Source organism: Symphalangus syndactylus, chromosome 12, assembly GCF_028878055.3.
Source record: "Symphalangus syndactylus isolate Jambi chromosome 12, NHGRI_mSymSyn1-v2.1_pri, whole genome shotgun sequence".
Taxonomy (NCBI): Eukaryota; Metazoa; Chordata; class Mammalia; order Primates; family Hylobatidae; genus Symphalangus; species Symphalangus syndactylus.
This window is the reverse complement of record NC_072441.2, coordinates 137,863,970-137,888,444: the sequence shown is the minus strand read 5'-3', so window position 1 is coordinate 137,888,444 and position 24,475 is coordinate 137,863,970. Positions and strand designations below refer to the sequence as shown.

Here is a 24,475-nt window from a genome sequence, read left to right as displayed (position 1 = left end):
AAGAACCCTCATGGGCTAAGCTCCACTTTGGGGCTCGCTTGCCTTGCATCAGCTGCAGTTCCTTCCTGTGGAGTTTGCTGAATCCAGTTTGCAGTTTTCCCAACATTCGCAGAGCGGCCTTATTGTGCTTCATTCAGAAACTCCAATAGCTGAGTGGCACCTCTTCCTCAGAGATCTGAGGTGCAGCTCTGCAGGGCCCCTCGGCTAAGCTGCTTTTTTTTTTTTTTTTTTTTTTTTTTTTTTTTTGCCGAGTCTCACTCTGTAGCCCAGGCTGGAGTACAGTGGTGTGATCTCGGCTCACTGCAACCTCCACCTCCTGGGTTCAAGCGATTCTCCTGCCTCAGCCTCCTGGGATTACAGGTGCATGCCACCACGCCCGGCTAATTTTTGTATTTTTTAGTAGAGACGGGGTTTCACCATATTGGCCAGGCTAGTCCTGAACTCCTGACCTTGTGATCCACCTGCCTCAGCCTCCCAAAGTGCTGGGATTATAGGCATGAGCCACTGCACTGGACCGACAAAGATTCTTTATATTAAATTTTCTCTGCTCAAATAACTGCTGTGGTTTCTGTCTTCTGATTAGACCCTTCTTGATACAAACACCTTAGTATCCTTTGGATGGAGAATTGTGTCTGATATAATAGATGCTATAAATATGTTTATTGAATTAATGACAGTAACATTTAGTGAATTCTTGCCACTTCAGGCTTTGTTCTACATGTGTCATTTCATTTCATCATCAAAGTAATCTTATGAGATAGGAACTATTTTCCCTAATAAAAGACAAAATAAATACTGATATGTAGTGAGTATTAAACTGAGTGTACTGCTAGGCAAGGCAGAGGAAGCCTAATCCAATACAAAGTTAGGCCATGCACAATTGGGTCTTCAGATTAAATGTTAAAGAATGACTCAGGACAATTACCTAAGCATTGAGAGTTTCCTTTTTTTTTAACAATATTTTATTTTATTTTGCATTTTTGTGGGTACCTAGTAGGTGTATATATTTATGGGGTACATGAGATATTTTGATACAGGCATGCAACGTGTAATAATTACATCAGCGTAAATGGGGTATTCATCACCTCAAGCATTTATCATTTGTGTTACAAACAATCCAATTATACTTTTTTTTTTGAGATGGAGTTTCACTCTTGTCGCCCAGGCTGGAGTGCAATGGCGTGTTCTAGGCTCACTGCAACCTCCGCCTCCCAGGTTCAAGCTGTTCTCCTACCTCAGCCTCCTGAGTAGCTGGGACTACAGGAGCGCGCCACCACGCCTGGCTAATTTTTTTTTTTGTATTTTTAGTAGAGATGGGGTTTCACCACGTTGGCCAAGCTGGTCTCAAACTCCTGACCTCGGGTGATCCACCCGCTTCGGCCTCCCAAAGTGCTGGGATTACAGGCGTGAGCCACTGCACCCAGCCTGATTATACTCTTTTAGTTATTTTTAAATGTACGATTAAATTATTATTGACTATAGTCCCTCTGTTGTGCTATCAAATACTAGATCTTATTCATTATTTCTAACTATTTTTGTACCCATGAAGCTTCCCCATTTCCTCCCCCCACCTTCCCCGCTACCTTTTGCAGCCTCTGCTAATCATCATCCTTCTACTCTCTATCACCATGAGTTCAATTGTTTTAATTTTTAGCTCCCACAAATGAGTGAGAACATGTGAAGTTTGTCTTTCTGTGCCTGGCTTATGTCACTTAACATAATAACCTCCAGTTTCATCCATGTTCTTGTAAATCACAGAATCTCCTTCCTTTTTATGGCTAAATAGTACTGAATTGTGTATGTACCACATTTTTAAAAATCCATTTGTTTGTTGATGGACACAGAAGTTGTTTCCAAATCTTGGCTATTACGAATAGTGCTACAATAAACATGGGAGTGCAGATACCTCTTCGAAATACTGATTTCCTTTCTTTTGGGTATATTACCATAAGTGGGATTGCTGGGTCATGTAGTAGCTCTATGTAGATTTTTGAGGAACCTCCAAACTCTTCTCCATAGTGGTTGTACTAATTTACATTCCCACCAACAGTGTATGAGGGTTCCCCTTTTCTCCACATCCTCACCAGCATTTGTTATTGCCTGACTTTTGGATAAAAGCCATTTTAATTAACTGGAGAGAGATGATATCTCATTGTAGTTTTGATTTGAATTTCTATGATATCAGTGATGTTGACTACTCTTTCATATAAGCATTAAGGGTTTACTTTTAGGTGAGTAGTATACAAGGAAGAGCAGGTCTCATGAAGACTGACATCTAGTCCAAAGGCAAGGGTGGGCTTATAAGGGCAAAAGCCACACAGTTTCATAAGGAGAGGTGATTGGTTTAAATAAGTCTTTAGCTTGTCCTCTCAGGATTATTTGGCTGTAACGGAACTGATCCCCAATTCCATTTGTGCTTTATTGAAATTTTATTGGCCCAGTAAGTCCACGAAGTTGAATCCAAATAAACAGTTGAGACACAAATCACAAACACAAAAAGTTCCTCATCAGGTTGGGGTTTTTGTTTGTTTGTTTGTTTGTTATGGGTTTTTTCTGATTCTGATCAATTTTCCCAGAAGCAGTTGCTTTGGTTCCTTCTTCTGGGACCCTAACTGATTGTTTTTGCATTTTATTACTCATCCAGGCTCAGAGCCAAGCAAGGTGCAAGTCCATCTACACATGCTCAAGGCTTAGCAAAAATGTCCTTTATTAGCTCACTTTTACAGGTGGGCCTGTGCCATAGAGGAATTACATAACCTTCCCATGGTCACACAGCTGGTAAGTCATTGAGCCAGACTTTGGTAGGTATGGTAGGTAATTTATTTTTCATATGAATCAATTTCCTGCTGCCATTCTAACCTTTAGGTACCCATATGGGCCAATCCTTCCTAGTCAAGAGGTTGACTTCAGAATTAGTGCATTTAACCACTTTGCTGGACTGCTTCGAGGAGAAAAAGAGATAGAGAGGGGAAAGGAGGGAAGAAGAGAGAAAGAGGGCGTTCCTCTGTGTGTATTAAGAGCATGTACTTTATTGGCAAATAGATGTAGGTTAAGATCCCAGACCTGGGTGAATTGAGTGCTGCTGCTGGGCTGTGGAGTCACCGCACTGCCGCCGGGACCATGGTGTTCTACTTCATCAGCAGCAGCATTAGTTCATCCCCCTACACTATTTACATGGGAAAGGATAAATATGAAAATGAAGATCTGATCAAGCACGGCTGGCCTGAAGATATCTGGGAGATAACGTAGAAGACATTCCAAAGGAAGTGCTGATGGACTGTGCCCACCTTGTGAAAGCCAGTAGCATTCAAGGCTGCAAGATGAACGTTCATGTGGTATATACACCACGGTCTAACCTGAAGAAAACAGCTGACATGGTTGTGGGGTACATAGGTTTTCACAGGCAGAAGGATGTAAAAATTGTGACATGGGAGAAAAAAGTAAATGAGATCCTGAACCGATTAGAAAAGACCAAAGTGGAGTGATTCCCAGACCTAGCAGCAGAGAAAGAATGCAGAGATCGTGAAGAGAGGAATGAGAAAAAAGCCCAAATTCAGGAAATGAAAAGGAGAGAAAAAGAAGAGATGAGGAAGGGGGAAATGGATGAACTTAGGAGCTATTTACCACTAATGAAAGTTGAAAATATGTCTTCAAATCAGGATGGCAATGATTCAACTGAATTCGTGTGAAAGGAGAAAAGGACCTTTGAAAGATGTGAATGTAGAGACAATTGCAGACCTTTTGGTTTCATCTGTGTTCTGAAGTATAAAATACAACCAAAATTCTACCTTCATCCTACCCAGAAATTATCAATTTTGGAGTTTAAAAAAATTGTACCTTTTTTGCTGACAGAAAAGGATCAGATATGCATAAAATAGTTGAACTTGACAGCATATAACTTACAGCGAAAATGCTTTTGCCAGAATATGTCTTGGTAACTTGTGAAAGCTGGCTGCCCTTGTTCTTGAGATTGACTTTAAAATGAACCAACTCTGAAAAGTACTTCTGTTGCTGTGATCTATCCCTGAAAACAGATGTCTTGAAACACTTTTCATATTCTTAAAATAATCTTCACTTCTGTTAAGAACATGTTGGTGGGTAATTATGCGAATGTTTCCCTGTCCCTGATTTCCCGATTAGAAAAAAGGGCGTATGGGTTTTGAAAAAGAGATTTTCGGCCGGGCGCGGTGGCTTACGCCTGTAATCCCAGCACTTTGGGAGGCCGAGGCGGGCGGATCACGAGATCAGGAGATCGAGACCATCCTGGCTAACACAGTGAAACCCCGTCTCTACTAAAAATACAAAAAGCCGGGCGAGGTGGTGGGTGCCTGTAGTCCCAGTTACTCGGGAGGCTGAGGCAGGAGAATGGCGTGAACCCCGGGGGGCGGAGCCTGCAGTGAGCCGAGATCGCGCCATTGCACTCCAGCCTGGGCGACAGCGAGACTCTGTCTCAAAAAAAAAAAAAAAAAAAAAGAAAAAGATTTTCAGAAGATTGTCGGCATTCCATCGTGTCATCTGGGTCTGTTAGTGTAGTGACCCTCAGCGCAGTCTGTCCCAGCTTTTACGTCCTTGCTTCCTCTGAGCAGGGCCTCCTCCATCTTAGTATCATCATATTTAAAGAAATTGATGGTGTTCATCAAGGTGGGGCCTGTGGCAGTTGTTGCCTGAGCACCAAGTAACCCAAGCCACCTATGCAACAACTTCTGGGCTCTGGAGTAATTTCTCAGCATTGAGGGTAAAATAGGAAGGAATGCTGTGTTGATCATTTGGGAGATGTAGGTTACCTGATTTGTTCCTTGGGATGCAGCATGAAGCAGAAGTCCATATTGCAATTATGATTTTAGAAGGAAATAAGCCTTTCACTAGCCAGCCAAGTAATTATATTCTTTACCTTGAAATCATATTTGAGGTGTGGCCCCAGAGTTCAATTTCTCATTGTAGATTCAGTAACTTACTATATAACATTAGTTCTCACTTGAACCACTCACTATCTGTTGTGATTCTGAGCAGAAGCTGTCTTTTGATTGCAGTATGTAAGGCAACCCCTGTAGAAGACAAAACAAGAAGAAAGAGAACAAAGCCTGCAGGACCAGAGGCATACAGATGGACATTTTACTCACACCCACAGCAGCAAGAATGACCTCCTGCAGCAGATATTCCACCTGTAATAGCGCTTTGGAACTCTGGACAAAACCAAAAGGCTAGTGTTTCCAATTATTCCATGTTGGTGTATGGGGTTGAACTGGAAAATTCCCTGAGGCATGATTCATTGGCCAAATTTTGAGAGGGTATAGAAGATGACTTTAGAGATGAGTGGTTTTGTGTACGTGTCTAATGATATTCAGCTTGACGTTCTGCAATTTTAAAAGTTATAATAAAGTATAATTTTTTATCTGAAAAAAAAATCCCAGATCTGCTTTTTGCTATTTACAAGTTATGTGAACTAAGCAAATTATTTAGATTTTCTAAGGCTCAGTTTCTTCATCTGTAAAATGAAAAAAAAAGAAAAGTACATAACCTAAAAGGGCATTCAGTTTATTCTAGATGGTTTTTTAAAACAGCATACCAATTTATGATCCATGACTGCCCCCTAGAGGTAAAATTAAAATACTGCCCCATAATTATGCTAAATATAATCCCTGAAAGAAGGTACAGACTACAGCTGTGATTATAGGTTCAAGTTGACAACAGGACTCATGAGACAGAAATAAATTGTAACCTAGAATACAAGGCAGAAGATATGGCAGATGCTGCATCTTTATCTCACCAGGTGGCCCAGCAACTACCCAAGTACACATGTCCTGTTGTCATTCATCCACAGGGCACTTACAGCTGCCAAGGTGTGCAGCGATCACTTTGACTCATAGAACCTAAAGCCTTAGTCAGGCGCAGTGGCTCATACCTGTAATCCCAGCACTTTGGGAGGCTGAGGCAGGAGGATCTCCTGGGCCTAGTCTGAGACCAGCCTGGGTCTCAGGCAAGGCCCTGTCTCTTTAAATAAATAAATAAATAAGTAAGTAAGTAAACAAGTAAATAACCTGAAACCTCTATTTCCCACCAATATTTCCTACCATTCCCAGTTGCATACGCTCATGACCTGTATGCTCACTGACAATGCCTCCAGACCCATGCGCAGTTCCACACAATCGTGTAGTCAGCATACACAACATCCCCTCTTTATGTTAACTCTGCAGTTTCCAAGGAAACAGTATTGTGGAAGACCAAGGTCAGTGTCAGGCAGGCTTGCATCAGCCCCAGCCTGATATTAATTTTCCCTTTACTCACAGAAGCATAATTTAACATTAAGAAATCTTTCCTTGTGATTTGCCAATTAACTGATAAAGGAGAAAAATCATACAATCCTCTCAAAAATGCAAAACACATCATTCAACAAAACTAAATGTGGAGTCATAATTTAAAAAAAAAACCCTTAACAAATTAGGAATAGAAGGGTACTTTTTCAACCCGTTAAAGGGTATCTACCCCAAACATAAACTTTATGCTTGAAAGTTTGGAAGCATTTCCACTGTCAGGAACAAGATTGCTATCAGCACTATTAGTCACCATTATACTGGAGCTCCTAGCCAATGTAATAAGAGAAATAAACAAGAAGTGTTAACACAGAAAAAGGGAACACTATCCATATTTGCAGGTGATATTACAGTCAATGAGAAAATCCAAAAGAATATAGAGAAAAACTATTTAAACTAATAAGAGAGTATTAGGCATAAAATATACCATTCCCAGGGTTGATAACAACTCTAAGGCATCTAGGACTATATCTCATAAAGGATATACTAGACCTTCATAGAGGACAATACAAAATGTTTTTAAATATATAAAAAGAATATAAATAAAATAATAAATGGAGAAATACTGATGGGAATACTTACTATTATAAAGGTATCACTTCTCTCCCAAAATAAACCTACAAATTAAATTCATTCCAATACAAACTCAGCAGGATTTTTTGTTGTAACTGGATTAATAAGTCCTAAAGTTCGTAGGAAAGAGTAAATGTCCATGAACATGCCAGATACTTCTGAAAAAAAAGAATAAAATACCAGATACAATGACTGAATGTTCAACTACAGAAATCAAATGGAGTACAGTTAATTCAGACCAACCTAAAGGGGTAGAGAGCCCAGATACAGCCCAAACACATTGGTCTTTTAATCACCTACAAAGTCTCACATGATCTGACCTCATCTCTCCAGCCACTTGCTTCAGCTCACTCCACTTCAGCCACGCTGGCCTTGCTGTTCCTTGAACTTGCCAGGCCAGGCCAGTGTGGGCTCTTGGCACTGACTTTTCCCTCTGTCTGGAATACTGTTTATCCAGATAATTCCCTTGCCTACTTCTAGTCTGCATTCCCATATAACCTTCTCAATGAGACCCACCCTGACTTCTCCATTTAGAATCATCACTCATGTCCCTAACTCAGATCCTTCTTGCCCTTCTCTACTTTTTCTCCACCCCTCACAGAACTTATCGCCATCTACACCCCAAATAATTTACTTATTGTGCTCATTGTTTTTAAAAATCCATCTGCCCCTGCTAGAATGCAAGCCCCACAAGGGTAGAGATCTCTGTTTTGTTAGATCTCAAGTACTTTAACAGTTCTTGGCATATAGTAGGCACTCAATAAATACCAGTGGAATAAATCAATGGAACAAGGGCCTTTCCAGTAGTAATAAATGCTATAAAGCAAATAACACAGGGGCATGTGACAGAATAACTGGGGCAGGCTTCTGTAAATTGATTAATCAGGGAAGAACTCTCTGACTGAGTGACTTGTAGTGGTAGGCTGGTAAATATTTAGCAACTGACTCCAAAACAAAAGCCCTGATTTATAGCTTTTGCCTATCTCCATGGTGTAAATATTCCCACCATGGCCAATTTGAAGTTACTAGCATAACATAACTGAATAGAGAGTTGGAAAGAGATGCACACACCTGGCTCTCACAAACCAATGCAAGCCAGCTCCAACACACCACTGCACTTATATGGAATGAGAGAGCTCCATACAGGATTCTTGAGTGAATCACTAGAATGTAAACTCGATGAGAATGGGATTTCCTGTATCCTCAGCACCTAGAATATTTCCTGGTGTATTACATTTGCTTAGTAAATACTTCTTGAATGACTGAATGACTGAATACATACATAAGTGTAGGAATTTCTTCATTCACTTTTACCCAAGTGAGTACCTAGCTTATTTGCCACCTGGAATGGATAATTTTTTTACTGTCCCTCTTTTTCATATGACAAAATCATTTTCAGTAAAATCATGAAATAAAATGAATAATAATAATAATAATAGGCTGGGCATGGTGGCTCACACCTGTAATCCCAGCACTTTGGGAAGCCGAGGCGGGTGGATCACCTGAGGTCAGGGGTTCAAGACCAGCCTGGCCAAAATGGTGAAACCCCATCTCTACTAAAAATACAAAAATTAGCTGGGGGTGGTGGCAGGTGCCTGTAATCCCAGCTACTCAGTAGGCTGAGGCAGGAGAATCACTTGAACCCGGGAGGCGGAGGTTGCAGTGAGCCGAGATCGCGCCATTGTACTCCAGCCTGGGTGACAAGAGCGAAACTGTGTCTCAAAAAAAAAAAAAAATAGTAATAATAAGTCCCAGAAATTAAAAAGCAGATAGTAAGAACTTTTGTCTATATAAATAAATAAATAAATGCCAATATAAATGAATATTACAATACAAAAAGGAAAAGAGTAATTAATGAATAGTTTTAATTACCTTAATGTGTTTTTTTGAAAAAAGGAAAAAACCTTCTATTTATTTGGTCTGTCATGGTAATTAATATTACAATTATGATTTTTGAGCCTTAACTTCTGCAAATTTGTCAATGACTGTGTCTAAATTTATCTTTTTTGCATCCTTATGTTCAATAGACAGTACAGACAGATTTTTCTTTTTCTTTTTGTGGGGGATTTTCTAGCAAAAAATGGAAAACCTGCTAGACAAATTCTTAAAAAGCTATAACAGATAAATTTTTCTATCTTCACTCAGAGTTGATTGAAAAACCCATTTTATTAATTTCAAATTTAAAAAGGTTCTTTCACATGAAGCAACATACATACAAATACTTAGGAAAAGTCTTAAGCATAGGACGAATTTGTCAAAGACTCATAAAAACCCCATCTCACAAATTCCAGAGATTAAAATTCTGTCCGTGTATTTATTCATTGGAGCTTATTCAAGTTACTTTCAAATGTCTCCTCAGTTAAAAAATTTCCATTAAAATATATTCACCAGAAAATTTATCAAGTATTTATGTCATATTTGGTTCAAATAAAAGGGTTTCACTTCTCCTGCAAAAATCAGAAATTTGCTAAATCATGATGAACATTAGCATTATTTGATCCATTTGTTTAGAATGAGTGTCCAGTCCTCTGTGAAAACAGTTTAGTCGTAAAAGCATTATCATTTTTATTTCTTCTGGTAGTGTAAGACCGACATCTTTTTTTATTATTATTTTTGAGACAGAGTCTCGCTCTGTTGCCCAGGCTGGAGTGCAGTGGCATGATCTCCGCTCACTGCAACCTCTGCCTCCTGGGTTCAAGTGATTCTCCCACTTCAGCCTCCTGAGTAGCTGGTACTACAGGTGTGCACCACCACGGCTGGCTAATTTTTGTATTTTCAGTAGAGATGGGGTTTCACCATGTTGGCTGGCTCTTCTTGAACTCCTGGCCTCAAGTGATCCATCCTCCTTGGCCTCCCATGGTGATGGGATTACAGGCGTGAGCAGCATCTTTTGTTGTTTCTCTCAGTATTCCTCTTTGGGCTTCTTTTATCTATGCAAATATCCATTTCCTTGCATTTTATTGTTCCATAATTAATGCCTGCCTCCATAATTTTGTATAGCAGTTGAAAGTGATTAATTTTTAAACAGCTTTATTGAGTTGTAATTTACCTATCATGAAGAGCATCCATTGTAAATGTACAATTCAATGATCTTTAGTAACTCTATAAATCACAATCCAGCTTCAGAACATTTTCATCATCTCAAAAAGTTTACTTGATCCTATTTGTAGTCAGTCCATGCTCCCACCTCCAGCCCCAGGCAACTATTGATCTGCTTTCACTGTCTATAGATTTGACTCTTTTTGGAAGTTTTGTAAAAATGGAATCACACAATATGTGGTCTCTTGTGATTAGCTTCTTTCACTCAGCAACGTGTTTTTGAAGTTCAGCCATGGTGTAGCATGTCCTTTTTACATTTGCTGAGTGGCATTCCATTATGCGGATATTTTCTTTATGCACTCACCACTTGATGGACATTGCATTATTATCAGATTTTAGCTATTTATGAACAATTGTGCTATGAACATTTCATGGACAAGTCTTTGTGTGGACATATACTTTTATCTGTCTTGGGTAGATATCTAGGAGAGGAATTGCTGGGTCACAGTTAGGGTTAAAATTTTAGTAGGTGTCGAACTCTTTTCAAAGTAGTTGCACCATTTTATATTCCCATCAGCAGTTTATTTTCTTTTTTTGCTGAAGTGCAGTGGCAGGATCATGGCTCACCGCAGCCTCACTCTCCTGGACTTAATCGATCCTCCCACCTCAGCCTCCCAAGTTGCTGGGACAACAGAGCACGTGCCACCATGCCTGGCTAATTTGTGTGTGCGTGTGTGTGTGTGTGTGTGTGTGTGTGCGTGTTTTGCAGAGACATGTCTCGCCATGTTGCCCAGGCTGGTCTCTAACTGCTGGGCTCAAGTAATCCGCCTGCCTTGACCTCCCAAAGTACTAGGACTACAGACGTGAGTAGCATATTCGCTTCGGTTTTAATATGCATATACCGAATGATTAAAGATGTTGAGCGTCTTTTCATTTACTCATCAATTCTTTGTCTCTTCATCTCTCCTCTGGTGAAACGTCTACTCAAATTTTTTGACCATTTTTATTTTATTTTTATTTTTATTTATTTATTTTTGAAATGGAGTCTTGCTCTGTTGCCTAAGCTGGAGTGCAGTGGTGTGATCTTGGTTCACTGTAATGTCCGCCTCCCGGGTTCAATCAATTCTCCTGCCTCAACCTCCCAAGTAACTGGGATTACGGGCACCCACAACCATGCCCAGCTGATTTTTGTGTTTTTAATAGAGATGGGATTTCACCATGCCGTCCAGGCTGGTCTCGAACTCCTGACCTCAGGTCAGTCACCTATCTTGGCCTCCCAAAGTGCTGAGATTACAGGCGTGAGCCACCGCGCCCGGCCACCCATTTTTAAATTAGATCATTTGTCTTCTTATTACTCAGTTGTAGGAGTACTTTTTATACTTATCTCTAGTAATATTTCTTAAAGCCTATTTTGTCTGATATTAATACAGCCAATTTAGCTCTCTTAGGATTCCTGTTCATGTGATATATCTTTTATCATCCTTTTACTTTCAACCTACTTCTGTCTTTGAATTTGATGTGTCTCTGATAGACAATATATAATTAAATCCTGCTTTTTAAAACATTCAGTCTGACAGTCTGTTTTTCCTGTCTAGTCTGTTCACATTTAATGTATTTATTGGTATGGCTGGATTTATGACTGCCATTTTTCTATTTGTTTTCTATATTTATCCTGTCCTGTTTCTCTGCCCTTCCTTGACTGCCTTCTTTTGTGTTAAAACATTTTTAAGTGTACTGTATTAATGTATCTATTGAATTTTTTTTTTTTTGAGACAGATTCTCACTTTGTTGCCCAGGCTGGAGTGCTGTGGCACAATCTTGGCTCACTGCAACCTCCGCCTCCCAGGTTCAAGCGATTCTCGTGCCTTAGCCTTCCCAGTAGCTGAGATTACAGGTGTGGACCACTGTGCCCAGCTAATTTTTGTATTTTTAGTAGAGACAGGATTTCTCTATGTGGAACACTCCTGTAATTCCAGCCACTCGGGAGGCTGAGGCAGGAGAATTGCTTGAACCTGGGAGGTGGAGGTTGTAGTGAGCCAAGATCACACCACTGCACTCCAGCCTGGGTGACAGAGCAAGACTCTGTCTCAAAAAAAAAAAAACCACACACACACACACACACACAAATAACAAAAAACACAGTTTGATGACTGTGGATTTCTTTATGTTTCTCTTACTTGGAGTTCCTTGGGTTTTTTAAATCTGTAGATGAATTTTCAAATTTGGAATTTTCAAATTTTCAAATTTGGAAAGTTTTTGTCCCTTATTTCCTCAAGTATGTTTTCTTCCCCTTTCTCTCTTTTATGTTTCTGAGACTTCCATAGACATCACACTCTGACATAGGTCTGTATGCTTCATGATATACCACAGATCTCTGAGGTTCTATTCCCTTTCTTTCACCTTTCTCTCTCTTCCTCAGATTAGATTATTTCTATTCTACTATCTTCAAGTTCACTGATTCTTTCTTCTGACATCTCAGGTCTGCTGCTGAGTTCATTTTGTGAATTTTTCATTTGTTATTGTACTTTTTGACTCTAGAATTTCCATTTAATTCTTGTTTATAGCTTCTAGTTCTTTATTGAGTTTACTATTTGTTGAGTCTTTGACATTAAATTTTTTTATTTCTCTAAACATAGTTACTATAAATTTTGCAACATATTTATAATAGCTGTTTTGATGTCTTTGTTTGCTGAATGCAACACCTGGTCTTGAAAAGTGACAATTTTCTGTTGATGGGTTTTTTTTTCTGAGTATGAGTCACATCTTCCTGTTTCTTTGCATGTCTCATTATTTTTGTCAAAAACTGGATTTTAAAATAATATGCTGTAGTGATTCTGGATTCTAATTTTTCCCCTGAGGGTTGTTTTTATTGCTGGTTAGTTTTTTGTTTCGTTTTGAGACAGGGTCTCCTCTGTCAGCCAGGCTGGAGTGCATTGACAGAATCACTATTCACTGCAGCCTTCACCCCCCACCCCCAGGCTTCAAACAATCCTCCCACCTCAGCCTCCTGAAAACCTGGGACTATAGGTGCATGCCACCATGCCTGACTAATTTAATTATTGTTTTGTAAAGATGGGGTCCCACTGAAACGGAAAAAGTTCCCTTGTCCCCCTTCACAGGGCGTGTGATGGGGGTGTGGCTCACTTCTTCAACGCCCTGCTGTTCAAACCTCTAGGGGAGCGTACAGACGGGGAGGCTGTGGGGATCTGACACCACAGCAGTGTCTAGGGGTGAATGTTTACAGCTGAAGCCCCAATGGCTGTGTGTTATAGGGTGCTCTTTTAGTTTGCCGTCTACAGGTGGCTTGCGTTATAGGGTAACCCGTATCCTGGGGTTCTTGACTTGGTGTACCGGAAGAATCTGATCACACGTGGGCTTGGAGAATGAGTGCAAGGTTTTATTGAGTGGAACTAGCTCTCAGCAGATGGGGGACCTAGAAGAGAGATGGCTTTCCCCCGGAGTCGGGCACTCAGCGACCCAGGCTCTCCTCAGAGAGCCACACTCTGCATTGTTCTGCCAGTCGGTGGACTGCGGGCATGCCGGTCCCTGTCGGTGCAGCCTCTTGACATCCAGCCACCCGTGTGTTCCTCCGCTGATGTGCCCCTCTCTACCTTCAGCAGCCTCTGTGTTCTTCCACCGATCTGCTCCTCTCCATATCCAGCAGCTTGTGTGTTTGCCGGCTAGGGTCTCAGGGTTTTTATAGGCACAGGATGGGGGCGTGGCAGGTCAGGGTGGTCTTCGGAAATACAGCGTTTGGGCAGGAAAACAAAAATGCTTGTCCTCACCCTCGTTCATGGGGGTGGAGCCCTAGCCAGGGACCACACCCTCCTTTACCCAGCACTTCCCTCCCCCCAATTCCGTGTCATTTAAAAGTGACTATGCTGGGGCAGGGTGCGATGGCTCACGCCTGTAATCCCAGCACTTTGGGAGGCCGAGGCGGGTGGATCACGAGGTCAGGAATTTGAGACCAGCCTGGCCAACATGGTGAAACCGCATCTCTACTAAAAATGCAAAAACTTAGCTGGGCATGGTGGCGGGCGCCCATAATCCCAGCTACTCCGGAGGCTGAGGCAGGAGAATTGCTTGAACCCAGGAGGCGGAGGTTGCAGTGAGCAGAGATCGCGCCATTGCGCTCCAGCCTGGGTGACAGAGCAAGACTCTGTCTCATAAATAAATAAATAAAAGGGACTATGCCCTTCCTTTACCAGCATTTCCCTATCACCACTATGTTGCCCAGGCTGGTCTCAAACTTTTGGACTCAAGTGATCCTCCCACCTCAGCCTCCTTACATGCTGGGATTACAGGCACGAGCCACTACACCTGGCTGATTTCTTTTGTTTGTTTATTATTTGTTTCGCCTTTTAGAAACTTGCCTACATTAAATTTGCAGAACATGTCTCTCTTAGTGGTGTTTTAGAGTTGTGTGTCTCAAGTGTTTTTTGTTGTTGTTTGTTTGTTTGTTTTCTAATTCTTATTTTTTTTTAAATCTTGGCTTTCTAGGGGGCACCCTTGTTTCTGAATATCTCAGTGGTAAACCAATGATTAGTCAGAGGTTTTACTCAAACACTTTGTGCCAGCAAGCCTTCCACTCTTTGCCTATGAATCTGTGTGTGGGTTGAGGAGTGCTTTCAAAGTCTGGGCACTTTTCAAGTTTTCCCCAGGTTTTCCTTTCCAATGAGCTTTCCTGGTACTTCCTTAGTGTGGATAGTCTCCAGTCTGCCAGGAATGTATGCAGAGCTAGAGCCCTCTTGGGCCTTGCCTGTACATGTGTGGTGCAGCCTTCCAACCAGCCAGGGAGGTGGGGAGAGCTCATCCAGTCCCTCTTCAGTTTTTTTGTTTCCAGGATCTCCTTGTTAAATTTCTGGCTTGGCTGCCTAGTAGGACTGCAGCCTCAGGCTAGCAGAGCTATGGGGTTTCCCAGTTCAATTCCCACTGAGCTTGATATTCTTACTGAGAATATTACTTGGCATATGTTTTTTGTTCTCTATTCTAAATCAAATCAGCCCTTTCCAGCAGCAGCAAAGCTGCTGTTTTTGACAACCAGCTCTGCCCTGGTAGCATGGCTGTGCTATCCATACTGGACAGGGAGGGAAGAGGTGAGAGTACCAGGCAAGAACACCACAGATTCCCACTGTTCTTACCTGAAGTTCAGCAGTTTTTCATGAATAAACACTTCTCAATTTGTGTGCATTGTCAATTTCTGGAGGCCTGAGATGTCTGTCTTTGACAATTCTGTCCAGTTTTATAGTTGTTTTTCATGAGAGAGTTTGTGAACTCTTCATTCCACCATCACCAGAAGTCCTGCCCAATGGACAATTCTTTTTATTGTGGCAAAATACACACAACACAAAACTTGCCATTGTAACCATTTTAAAGTGTGCAATTCAGTGGCATTTTGTACTTTCACAATGTTGTGCAACCCTCATCACTATCTGGTTCTGGAACCGACCCATTAGTCCCATAGATAGTTTTATTGCATAAATAGGAATTGACCCTTCTGGTCTTAAGACTTGAAACTTACATTTGTTTTATCTGAGTTTCTTCATCAGGAAATAATTTTCAGCCCTCTCAAAAAAAAAAAAAAGTATCAAAGAATAGAAACTCACCAAATCACCACATTCCAACAATGAGATGCCAGACCCCTCATTCATCATGTTTGCTTCCTTGCCCCTCTCCAGTTTCTGTTTTTTTTTTTTTTTTTTTTTTTTTTTTTTAATACGGAGTCTCGCTCTGTCGCCCAGGCTGGAGTGCAGTGGCGCAATCTCGGCTCACTGCAAGCTCCGCCTCCCGCGTTCACGCCATTCTCCTGCCTCAGCCTCTCCGAGTAGCTGGGGCTACAGGCGCCCGCCACCATGCCCGGCTAATTTTTTGTATTTTTAGTAGAGACGGGGTTTCACCGTGGTCTCGATCTCCTGACCTCGTGATCCGCCCGCCTCGGCCTCCCAAAGTGCTGGGATTACAAGCGTGAGCCACCGTGCCCGGCAGTTTCTGTTTTCTTACACATCATTACATTTCTCCCGTGCTATATAAATCCTTAGTTTTAGTCAGTCAGGGAGTTGGATTTGAGACTGAGTTCCCATCTTCTCAGCCGCAGCACCTGATTAAAGCCTTGTCCTTCCTTTACTCAGTCATTGGCTTTCTGTGCTGTGAGCAGCGGACCTAGACAGAACCCCTGGTGTTTCAGTAACAGTTCCAGAACATTTTCATCCCCCGAAAAGGAAACCCTGAGCCTAAGCAGTCACCGAAAATGGAATCATATAATACGTGGCCTTTTGTGTCTGGCTTCTTTCACTCAGTGTAATGTTTTCAAAGCTCATCCATGTTTTAACATGTGTCAGTGCTTCATTTCTTTTTACGGCTGAGTAATATTTCACTATATTGATATACTACATTTTAAAATCCATTCATTTGTTGATGGATGCTTGGGTTATTTCCATCCTTTGGCTATTGTGTATGGTGCTGCTATGAACATTTGTGTACAAGTTGCTGTGTGAACATTTGTTTTCTATTCTTTTAGGTATATACTTAGGTTGGAAATGCTGGGGCATATGGTAATTATGTTTAACTTTTTGAGGTACAGCTCAATTATTTTCCACAGTGAAAAACATTGGCAACTAATGTATCTGATAAGAATCTAGTATCCAGAATATGTAAAGAACTTTTTCAACTCAACAATAGAAAGACAATCTTTTTTTTTTTTTTTTTTTTTTTGAGACGGAGTCTCGCTCTGTCACCCTGGCTGGAGTGCAGTGGCGCAATCTCGGCTCACGGCAAGCTCCGCTTCCCAGGTTCACGCCATTCTCCTGCCTCAGCCTCTCCGAGTAGCTGGGACTACAGGCGCCCGCCACCACGCCCGGCTAATTTTTTGTGCTTTTAGTAGAGACGGGGTTTCACCGTGGTCTCGATCTCCTGACCTCGTGATCCGCCCGCCTCGGCCTCCCAAAGTGCTGGGATTACAAGCGTGAGCCACCGCGCCCGGCGACAATCTTATTAATATACAGGCAAAGGACTTGAATAAACATTTCTCCAAAGAAGATAAACAAATGGCCAGCAAGTTACATGACAAGATCAACATTGGTCGTTAGGGAAATGCAAATCAAAATATTATTTAACATTCTCACTAGCCACGTATAAGGGTTCCAATTTCTCCACATCCTTGCTAACACTTGTTATTTTAAATTTTTTAGGATAGCCAATCTAATGGATGTGAAGTGGCATCTCATTGTGGTTTTGATTTGCATTTCCCTAACGACCAATGTTGATCTTGTCATGTAACTTGCTGGCCATTTGTTTATCTTCTTTGGAGAAATGTTTATTCAAGTCCTTTGCGTGTATATTAATAAGATTGTCTTTCTATTGTTGAGTTGAAAAAGTTCTTTACATATTCTGGATACTAGATTCTTATCAGATACATTACTTGCCAATGTTTTCTCCCATTCTGTGGGTTATCTTTTCACTTTCTTAATAGTGTTGTCTGATGTATAACAGCTTTTAATTTTGATAATATCTAATTTACCTATTTTTTTCTTTGGTTGCTGTGTTTTTGATGTCTTGTCTAGGAGACAATTGCCAAATCCATGTGACAATTGTAAAGCTTACTATTTTACTGTACATTTTTCAAGGCCAAGTCCCACTGTTTGCAAATATTTTGTCTTAGAAACTTCATCTAAAACTTTACCCTGGAAAAAAGATGACTTGGAAAAGAAAAATCACATACAACCGTATTCTCTTTCATTTTAAGTCTGTTGTTTAAATGCAATCTGTAGTAACACAAGGCTTAGAGATGCAAACTGTGACCACAGTGATCTTGAAGGAACTCAAACTGTTCTGAATCAGTAAGAACTGGTCCTCGGCCGGGCGCGGTGGCTCACGCTTGTAATCCCAGCACTTTGGGAGGCTGAGGCGGGCGGATCACGAGGTCAGGAGATCGAGACCACGGTGAAACCCCGTCTCTACTAAAAATACAAAAAATTAGCCGGGCGTGGTGGCGGGCGCCTGTAGTCCCAGCTACTCGGAGAGGCTGAGGCAGGAGAATGGCGTGAACCCGGGAGGCAGAGCTTGCAGTGAGCCGAGATTGCGCCACTGCACTCCAGCCTGGGCGACAGAGCGAGACTCCATCTCAAAAAAAAAAAAAAAAAAAAAAAAGAACTTGCCCTCTAAATAAGCATATGTAGCTCAGTCCAAGTGTCTTGGAGACCAACAGTATAGTAAGATTCCCAAATTAATTTTGATATAGAATACAGTGTTTATTAAGGATAAGTAATAAAATGTGCTAACTTGATTTATATTTAAGAGTGTCCATAGCAATTATTTCAACTTAGAAACAATTGAAAGATTTTTTTTCAGGAGTGTTTTGTGACTGATATTGTTCAGAGTTGCATGAGCATGATGATAATAAAAAGTGATTGACTTTTTTTTTTTTTTTTTTTTTTGAGACAGAGTCTCCCTCTGTTGCCCAGGCTGGAGTGCAGTGGTGCAATCTTGGCTCACTGCAACCTCCACCTCCCAGGCTCAAGCGATTCTCGTGCCTCAGCCTCCCGAGTAGTTGGGATTACAGTCATGCACCACCATGCCTGGCTAATTTTTGTATTTTTAGTAGAGACAGAGTTTCATCATGTTGGCCAGGCTGGTCTCAAACTCTTGGCTTCAAGTGATCCACCTGCCTCAGCCTCCCAAAGTGCTGGGATTACAGGCATAAGCCACTGCACCCGGCTTTTTTTTTTTTTTTTTTTTTTTCTGAGACAGAGTTTCACTCTATCGCCCAGGCTGGAGTGATATGTTCATGGCTCACTGCAGACTTGACCTCCCGAGCTCAGGTGATCCTCCTATCTCAGCCTCCCAAGTAGCTGGGACTAAAGGTGTATGCCACCATGCCAAGCTAATTTTTTTGTATTTTTTGTAGAAACAGGATTTTCAACCTTGCCCACGCTGGTCTTGAACTCCTGAGCTCAAGTGATCCACCCACCTTGGCTTCCAAAGTGCTGGGATTACAGGCGTGAGCCACCGCACCCGGTCAAAAGTGACTGACCTTTTAGTTGTTTTATTATTGTTTTAAAATTCTCTCCAGACAACACACCTCCATGTTGTTTGCACCCAGAATGGGCTGCTTCCACTGCCTCTTAACATGTCATTACTTTCTTGGAAAAAGTGGTTCTTAAAGTATAGTCCCCAGACCAGCTTCTTCCACATCACCTGGGAACTTGCTAGAAGCGAGCATTCTTGGCTTCACTCAAGACTGACTGAATCAGCAACCCTGGAAGTAGGGCTTAGCAACCTGTGTTGTAACGAGCCCTCCAATGATTCTGATGCAGTTTCATATTTTAGGACCACTGTCTTAGAATATGGAACCTGCCAGACCTAAGGGACTAGAGTTTAGGGCACTGGTAAATGCAGCCCTATGAGGTTGTGGTGTAAGGCAGAAAAGCAGCCCTAGGTTTTGGCAGACTTGGACATCTGTCCCTCCTGCTATCAGTGAAGAAAAGTGTCACTGAGTGGCAGATAGAATGTTTTAGCTTCTAGTCCCTCAAACAATCTCCATGATACAAACGCTGACTCAGTTAAGAATCAAGGAAGACTCTCGGAGACTGTGGTTGCTAAGAGTGACGAACTTGAACTGGGTTTGTTCTTTTCTTTGGGAATCCTGCAGCTGTACAGCATATAGCACCTGTGCCACCACACTCACGCTCACTGCTCCTCCTTGTGCTGTTGCTCTGTATAAATACACCTCCGATGTTGGCAGCCCACGGCCTGTGATTCAGCCTCTGTAGCGGAGCCCAGGGACCCAATGTGCTAAGAATAGAATTTTCCATTTCAACTTTATTTGCAAGAAGGTTTTCTCTATTTCATTCATCAGGTATTAAAAGTCTACTAAATACCAAGGCATTGTTTAGTGGTATGGGAGTACAGTGGTAAGCAAACTGACACGGCCCCAGCTTTCAAAATGCTCTTTCTTTGGTTGGAGAGAAGGGGTTTTAAAAAGTAAATGCATCCTCTATTTTTGAATATTTTTAAAAATGTAAATGCAGCCAGGCACTGTGGCTCATGCCTGTAATCCCAGCACTCTGGGAGGCTGAGGTGGGAGGATCGCTTGAGCTCAGGAGTTCGAGACCAGCCTGGACAATGTGGCAAAACCCCGTCTCTACAAAAAAATAGAAAAATTAGCCAGGTGTGGTGGTGCACGCTAGGCAGTAGTCCCAGCTACTCGGGAGGCTGAGGCAGGAGGTTGGGTCCAGGAGGTTGAGGCTTGAGGCTGCTGCCGTGAGCCGTGATCACACCACTGCACTCCAGCCTGGGTAACAGAGTGAGACTCTGTCTCAAAAAAATAAAAAGTAAATGCAAATACAAATTGTGCTAAGTGTGACTATGATGTCTAACTGCTCCCCTCAGAAATACAGGAGAATGATGCTTCCCACACTCCCATTCATTTCACCTACTTAAAGCTTTCTAAAGCGATTTCCAAAACTTAATGCCACGTGAAAAGATACGAAGCCTTTCTGCTGCCTTCAGGGACCTGCATCTAGACTGGAGCTCATCACTGACATCACATGCGAATGTTTCTCGAGCATTTAATGAAAGAGGCATTATGGCATACAATAATTATAACTGTTTTGGTATTTACACCTTTTGATCCAGTCACTTCTGGGCATCCCTCCAAAGGGGATAATATGGTCCTTAGAAAAAAGCTGTACTGCTAAAGATAGTTACCGGAGCTTTATATATTCAATCAACAAATTAAATACTCAGTTATTACTTTGCTAATGTGAGTAAATTGCTTGACCTCCCTGGGTGGCCTGGGTAAAATGGGGAAATAATCTCTATCTCAAGTTTGTGACAACTAAATGTCTGTGGAAATATCTCCCTAGCACTAGGCCCAACACAGAGTAGGTGTGCCCTGGATGGGCTCTTTTCACTTTCCCTTTCTAATTATGTTGCATGTTGTTATACATATGATGAGAATCTATGCAGTTTTTCTGTTTGTTTGGTTGTTTTTTGAGATGGAGTCTTACTCTATCACCCAGGCTGGAGTGCAGTAGTGCCATCTTGGCTTACTGCAACCTCTGGCTCCTCAGTTCAAGTGATTCTCCTGCCTCAGCCTCCCAAGTAGCTGGGACTACAGGTGTGCACCACCATGTCCAGCTAATTTTCTTGTTTTTAGTAGAGACAGGGTTTCACCATGTTGGCCAGGCTGGTCTTGAACTCCTGACCTCAGGCAATCCGCCCACCTGGGCCTCCCAAATTGCTTGGATTATAGGTGTGAGCCACCACACTCAGCCTCATAGTTAGTTTTTTGAGTTGGAATTTCACTCTGCCACCCAGGCTGGAGTGCGGTGGTACAATTTCGGCTCACTGCAACCTCCGCCTCCTGAGTTCAAGCGATTCTCCTGCCTCAGCCTCCTGAGTAGCTAAGGCTACAGACAGCCACCAGCACATCTGGCTAATTTTTGTGTTTTTAGTAGAGGCAGGGTTTTGCCATATTGGCCAGGCTGGTCTCGCACTCCTGAGCTCAAGAAATTCACCCGCCTCAGACTTCCAAAGTGCTGGAATGACAGGCGTGAGGCACTGCGCGTGATGGAGAATCTATATAGTTTTATATCACCACCACTCCCCTCAAAATGGGCTGAATTTGGTCAAAAACCATTACTTCTCCCCTTCCCCTGGATTCTGAATGGTAGCATTCAGGTGTCGAGTGGTTGGAGTGTCCTAACTTTGACCACCATCGAGTGCTGTCCTTTCCTTGGGTGCTAACCCACTGCCTCTCCTGATTCCCAGGCACCCCAGCTTGCTGCCCATGTGAAGCCCAGGAAGCCCTGACTGCCTTCATGCTGGCAACAGCACTTTCCCAAGAACAGAAGCAGGTGCTGAGTGAGTGACCGACGCGCCTACAAAACAAGACAGGGCCAGAAGCTGGTGCTGACCCAGACACCAAGGTTACTGAGATTCCGTTTGGTTTTTCATGAACTATCCTCCCCACAGGAGAAGTTTGTTCCTGCTTATCCAAACAATGCATTCAAACCTAGCTATAAAGATTATAGGAAGAGGTGCACAGGGCAAGGTGGGAATGGAGAGGGGCCGGAGAGCTTCCATTTCCTCTCTAGGCATGCTGTGTTCCAAGCACATCAATGTGTTCACCAACCTGTAAACTCCCCAAACCGCATTGAGAGTGTTTATATGAGGTTTCATTACCTAGGCATGGCTGATTAAACCACTGGGTGTTGGTGATTGAACCCAATTTCCAACCCCCTCCTCTCCTCAGGGATTGGAGGCGGGAGCTGGAAGTCCCAACCCTCTAATCACGTGGTTGGTTTCTCTGGTGACCAACCCCCATCCTGAAGCGAGCTAGTGGTTCTACTTTGAGTCATCTGCTTAGCATAAACTTAGGTACGGTCAAAATGGGCTCATTATGAATAACAAGACACAGCACTCAGGATATTCCAATGGTTTTAGAAGCTCTGTGCCAGGAACTAGGACAAAGACCAAGTATTTATTTTTTATTATACCACACCACATAAAGGACGCCTGGTCAGATTCTTCTTGAGAGTGACCTTTTGGTTTGGAATAGTGACGGGTACACAAAGAACTCTCCTAATCAGATCTCATAGCCTCATTCCTATAAGCATCAACTCCCTGGTTTGGCATGAGGTTGGTAAGGTCAGCTGTGTGCACAGCCACTGCTTAGCTCTGGGAATACAATGGGTACAGGCCGTGGTGTCAAATATCTTCATCTACTGGGAGAGAGAGACATACCTGACTATAGTTACAGGGTGTATTCCAATTGACTTCTGAACTTGGGGACTATGGACTCTGTCTATAGGGGATTTGGGTGAATGAAGCTTAACTAGGACCTCTGACAAGGACTGGTGGGTGCCTCCAGATGGAGAAAAGAAAGAACTCAATGAGCAAAAGCAGAGGCAAGGAAAAAGAGCCCATGGTAAGTAGGTGAGGAGCTGATGTGGAGGTCAGGGTTGACTTGAGGTAGGCATGGACCCCTTGTCAAGGACCTTGTTAGCAGCATCAGTGATTTAGGTAGGGAGCTCTAGAGAATTTAGGTTTATTTTGAAGAAAGATCACCCCAGGCTGGGTGTAGTGGCTCACACTTGTAATCCCAGCAATTTGGGAGGCCGAGGCAGGAGGATCGCTTGAGTCCAGCAATTTGAGACCAGCCTGGGCAACTGGCAAGACCCAGTCTCTTAAAAAAAAAAAAAAATTAACTGGGCATGGTGACGTACACCTGTACTCCCAGCTGCTACTCAGGAGGCTAAGGTGGGAGGATCATTTGAGGCTGGGAGGTTGAGGCTGCAGTGAACCATGATCATGTCACTGCCTTCCAGCCTGGGTAAGAGAGCAAGACCCTGTCTCAAAAAAAAAAAAAAAAAAAAAAACCACCCTGGACAAGTGGATTGGAGGAACAGAGCCACTATCAACACTTCCGTAGTCTACTACATTAACTTCCTGGTCTCCTGGGTTCCAATCAATCCCTCCTGGGCCTAGTGTCAGAGCACTATCTAAAATGATGTGACCATGTAACTCTCCTGTTGTAACTTCAGCAGCTTCTCAAAGCTCCCAAATCTTCCAGATGGCTTACAGTGCCCTCATGATGTGGCCCTCTGCCTACCTTTCCCACCTGATATCATGCCCTCCACCCCACCATCCCAGGCTCTGGTCTTTTAGTTCCTTGAGTGTGCAGAAGCTGCCTCCTCCTCTCTCTGGCTCCTTTTCCTTCAGAATTCAGCTTAAATGTCACCTTGGGAAGGTCTTAACCCTCTGCTCCATATAAAATAGATGGTCCCATTATTTCCTACCACTATGTCAACCTGTAATTTATGTATTAGTGGGTTTAGTCCAAGATGTTAGTCTAAACTGCACCATTTTGTAAGCTCCCTGCTATTCTGCAGACCTTGGTCAAAGTGAAACATTTCACAGGGGTTTGGGCTGTGAGAAACATCCTGCTTAACCGCCTGACCACAAGGCAGACAAAGGCCCAACTACAGAAACATACCTCTCCTATCTTGCTGGGCAAAGGTCCAAGGGACACCATGATGACATCCCCCTGGAACAAGGGCCAAACCGCCTCATCATGAGAACATCTTTTTATCAATATCCTGCTAGGCAGCAAGCCATACTGCCCAGACCCCTACTGCCCATACCTATAAATTGCCCAGTCTGTAAGCAGTGGTGGGCACTGGCATTAGGCTGGTTCCCCACTTCTGTAGGTTATTATGCTGGACATAAATCCTGCGTTTGCTGTCGAGTCACCGTGTGTGTGTGTGTGTGTGTGTGTGTGTTTCTTTAACCCATGCCTTCTTTTCAAAACCTAACACGAGTCGACAAACGTTCTTCCTGAAGAGCCAGATGGTAAATATTATTGTAGGCTTTGCAGGCTATACCTCTTCTGCCCTTGTAGTAGGAAAGCAGCCACAGTCATACTTAAAGGAATGAGCGTGGCTGTGTCCCCATAAAGCTTTATGGACACTGAAATTTTAATTTCACATAATTTTCATGTGCTAAGAAAATATATATATATATTTTTTGAGATGGTGTTTCACTATCGTCAC

At 42.5% G+C, this 24,475-nt stretch overlaps 1 non-coding gene and 1 pseudogene across 1 annotated transcript; one reads left to right on the top strand and one right to left on the bottom strand.

Annotated features, from left to right (window-relative positions):
- Nucleotides 1–2,937: 2,937 nt before the first annotated feature.
- On the top strand, nucleotides 2,938–3,982 carry LOC129469056 (coiled-coil domain-containing protein 25-like; annotated as a pseudogene).
- Nucleotides 3,983–8,945: 4,963 nt separating this feature from the next.
- LOC129469293 (U7 small nuclear RNA) lies at nucleotides 8,946–9,007 on the bottom strand. The gene has a single exon (XR_008652982.1). It is a non-coding gene; the product is annotated as a U7 small nuclear RNA (small nuclear RNA).
- Between the last annotated feature and the right edge of the window lie 15,468 nt (nucleotides 9,008–24,475).